This window comes from Solanum tuberosum, unplaced genomic scaffold (assembly GCF_000226075.1).
Source record: "Solanum tuberosum cultivar DM 1-3 516 R44 unplaced genomic scaffold, SolTub_3.0 scf00558, whole genome shotgun sequence".
Taxonomy (NCBI): Eukaryota; Viridiplantae; Streptophyta; class Magnoliopsida; order Solanales; family Solanaceae; genus Solanum; species Solanum tuberosum.
In genome coordinates this window covers 182711-187532 of record NW_006239478.1, presented here as the reverse complement: position 1 = coordinate 187532, position 4822 = coordinate 182711, and positions in this window count along the sequence as shown.

Genomic DNA, 4822 nt, shown 5'->3' with positions numbered 1-4822 from the left:
TTTCCCTAAATTCTACTTATAAAATTACACTAAATTTATTATTATTGTGGTTGTTCATATATGCCTATTAATTTTTGGGAATCAAACATATCATGTGTATTCTATCTCTCTTGTATCACTTGTAATCAAAACTTTTGCATTAGTATTCATTCGCTCTTGTATCACTTGTATTCAAAAAAATTGCATTATTTGAATTCATGTAGCACTTTGAAAATTTCTAAGCTAAGGCCCGAACCATTCTTTATTTACATGTAAAGTCAAATCGGGTGAATTAAGTGGGGAAAACTTAGCCAATTACAGAAACACCTGCAAAATCTGGTTATCACGTGTACAAATATCATGTGGATGAAAACCAAATTAAAAATTAAATACAAGTGTCAATGTCTTTCTTTCTCGAATATAATAAAACAAAGCATAAAATAAGGAACAAGAGGGCCCATCAGAATGACAAACAACTACCTCTCAAAATCTTCGCTTTCAGAGAAAGATGAAGAAGAATGATCACACAGGTCCAGGCTCAAAACCTACATAAGTGAGAAGCAAGGAGTGAGTACCAAACAACACGGTACTCAGGAAGCTACCCAATAAATAAGGAAAAACTAAGCTTGAGCACGAGTACTCCTTTCATTCCAACTTAACCGCCTCAACTACAACCTGCATAAAAATCAACTCAACTTAATAATTTACAATATATGGTTCACAAAGCTTAAAATCATAGTCCAATAGTCACAATTCATCAGTCAACAAGTATCAAGTCAATCAATCACAAGTATCGAGTATGTCAATCACAAGTATCAAGTAGTTCAATCACAAGTATAGAGTAGTTCAATCACAAGTATCAAGTTCATCAAATCACAATAGTCAAACACTTGCTGAAAATATTTTCCATCGGCATAATATCTCTCACTAAAATTATTTCACATCAACACAATATCACTCGTCGGAACCATTTTCCATCAGCTTTGTATAAGTCACTTGTCGAAACTATTTTTTATAGTCATAATCACCACATGTCTCATCATAGTGTACATAAATCAATGGAAATAAACAATTTCACACCATAAAGAAGAGACAATAAACTCAAGCAATTCAAGTCTACAATGATGCCATCAAATCATTTTATCAATCAACAAATTAGGATCATCATCAAGGCAATCACAAAACACAACTATCAACATGTTGCCTTTTTCATTTATTCCCCTTTTTCATTCACTAAGATCAATCAAGTGGAGTTATTGCATTCATCACCTCATTCTCATTACTCCCCAATGCACACAATGAAAGGAAATACAAGATTCCACAAGTTTTACAAGGTTTAGAAATTCATTTGCCTTTAATTCAATCAAATATCAATTCGAGACTTGAGATTTTCCTTTTCGAACAATATCCAAGGCCACACAATCTAATCCAACAAGTAATCACAATAAGATTATGGAAATAACAACACTCATATCATATACTTTGAAAACTGGGTCAAATCAACTCAAAAACCCGATTCCAAAAATGAGGTTTGAACCCGAAAATCATTACTGAATACAGTATCCAAGTCATTTGGAAACTATTGGTGAAAACCATTTCGAAAACAGATAAGAATTTAGCTCAAAATCATCATTTTATCAAGTTTTTGGGTTCTTTATGGAGCATTATATTAATTACATAAGATATTCAATTTCTGGAGTTGATTGAAGAAATTTCAATAATCATTCCAAAAATGCTAATTTGAACACTTAAATTCATTAATAACGGGTAAATGAAGACTTCAGGTTAGAAATCATTACCTAACCGTTTCTTCTCAAAAACCTTGTTCAAATCACCACACCAAAGCTTCCAAAACTCAAAAATGATGAGATGGAGTTGAAACCCTAATTTAAAAAAACATTCTACCTGGGTATAAAATTTTAATCGCGATGACCAAAGTTTCGTGATCGTCGTGAGTTAAATGGGTCAACCCATTAAGTTTGACCATCGCAATCGCGGCAAACCTCCACTCGATCGCGATGACCAGAACCTTATAGCTTCACGATCATGAAATTCATCCATGTGATTGCGAAAAATAATTAACACTGCACTAGAAACAACAAACTAACAATCAGATAAGGCATAAAATATTTCAGAAATGACCCTCGGGATTCGTTTGGAATCCCTTTCACACAAACCAAATTTGCAACTAGACTAAAATTTATGTTTCAGACTCAATGGAACCATCAAAACACGAATTATAGGTGTCTTTGACCCAAAACCCATAAAGTCACAAGAAATGACCATAACGCCTAAAAAGACCAAATAAAGCTCGGGACCTCTGAATTTCAACCAAGACATCTCCTAGACCTAATATCATTCTTCGAATCCAATGCAACTGTCGGAAATCTAACCGAGCATCTGAATTTTGAATGTTGACCAAAGTCAATCCAGAGGCTAAAATCTCAACAATTTCCAACTTAAGACCTCAAATCCACAAAAATACTCTGAATTTGAAATTGGCAACTCTCCTAGACTAATTTCCACATTCTAGAGTTGACAAAATCGACAAACTTTCATTCGGAGACTCAAAACTCCAAAAGACACCGAAAATCACTTTTTAATGAACTTTAACCTTTCAAACTTCCATAATTATCATAATTCATAATTTTTCACTCAAAACTCGAAACCAATTTCAAAATCAATCAAAAATGAATCAGGGTCAAATTGGGAGGGGTAAAAAGATAATTTTATGAAATTTTTCAAAAGGCACCTTCCGAGTCATTACATAGCTAGCTTAGACTCCCTCCATTTTTTGTGTTAATTTTTTTTTGAGTTTATCTAACTTTACCTTTACCATAAGATGTTGTATTAAGATTGGTATGCCAAACTCCAAGATGTAACTTTTTCATATCAATGATCATTGGAAACAGTTTAATAAAAAAAATAACTGAACACCTGAAGCATGGATAATTTAATTTGGGAATCCAATATTGGTTGAGATAGGTCCTTCTTTTATATCATGAAAAATTAGGTTTTGGGCTTAAGTCACACCCCTAAAGCTAGCTCAAAATAATAGGATTGTCCAAGCCTTATGAGGAGATAACACATCTCATTACCATCACTGTGAGACTTTTTCATTCTTCATAATATCATCGTTAGTGAACGAATTTAGTTTTATGATTAATTTCATTAGGATTGGTATGAATTAATAACTTTAAATATTGACGAGTCATAATCAGTGCATCTAGTTGACTTTTTTCTAATTGTTGTTTAGTTTGATTGTATCCTATTACAGAATCTAATATTTACAACAACGATGGGAATTTAAGTAAATTAAATAATTATTACACAGTACAATACATGTATCAAACTAAACAATAAAAAGTTATTGAACTGTAACAAAGGTACAATTTATTCAAACTTTATTATGACAACAATACAATACAAATACAATAGATTACAGTACATTATAAAGTGATTATAATTAACAATCATCCAAACAAGATGAAAATGAAATAAAATAGGATTTAATACAACTCAAGTGTTGTATATTTTTTGAAAATGAACATGAGAGAAAAAAGGCAAACCAACCACACTTTTGCTTAATAAATTAAAAGCAACTATTGTTTATTTCAAACATTCCCCAGGAATTAACAGCTCATATATTATGAATAGCATATTAAAGGTCTTCAATTTATTAAATGACTTTTTTTGCCCTGAATACTTGAATGATGAATAGTGCAATTTCATCATTATATTTATATGGCGGAATGACCTGGGAGACCTTTATACTTGGCTTCATTTGTCACCTGGACCCTTCTAATCGCGACTTTGTCAACTGAACACTTAAAGTTATTAAAACACATTATTTTAAACCCCTATGATCATGTGTTTCTCTCAATCGCGTTGATGTGGATACCACCTCACTATCCACATTAGATATATATTGCCACGTCATTTTTTTATTACAAATAATATTTTTTTTAGAGAAATCTCAAACTAATCTCCAAAATCATTTTTGTCACTCCCCGACACTACCCCCGAGACGCGTACACGGGACTTAGGACCACAAGTGATCCCAAACTAACCGTGCTGGCATGATCATGAGAATACTAAAGATAATAAACTGATGCGGAAGCTAAATCATAAATAAAAATGAAAAGATGGTGAATACCCATATACTATAACTGGTGAGTTTATTACAAAGAAGATATTAACTCAATACTAAGTTGAATCTATCTATGTCTGAAAATAGCCTCTAGCTGCTAGAAATGTTGGGACAGGCCCCAGCTAAGTCTAGCAAAACTGAAACCAAAGGACTAAAATATTGAAAGGAAACTCATGACTATTGTCCTCGGAGAATGAGGACTCACCACTGACTCTGCTGAACTGGAGATCGAGAATCGATCTAAGCGTGATCTGGATGCTGAGAACCTGAACCTACATCACTAGAAGATGTAGCACAGAGTTTGCGTCAGTACTTGAAAGGTACTAAGCATGCATGATAGAATACAGCTGAAATAACATATAATTGAACAAAGCAAATAAGCAATGACATAATCTGAACATGATATAGATATTAAATGATGAGATAACTGAATGCAGTGACCAATTTATAACATGCTGAAATTGAATATTGGATATACTGATAAATGGTCAATGCAATAGGATCTGACTAAACTGTGGGACCTACTAATAACCGATAATAAAACCACATGAGCTAAATGTGGAGTCAGATGTATATGCCCCATCGAGAGGACCCAATATACCCTATCAGAGGTATAGAGGCAAGTTAGCGTGATCACTGAAATGATGCCCACAGAGGGGACTTACAACCTACGTGGCTAGTAGTTCTGGGACT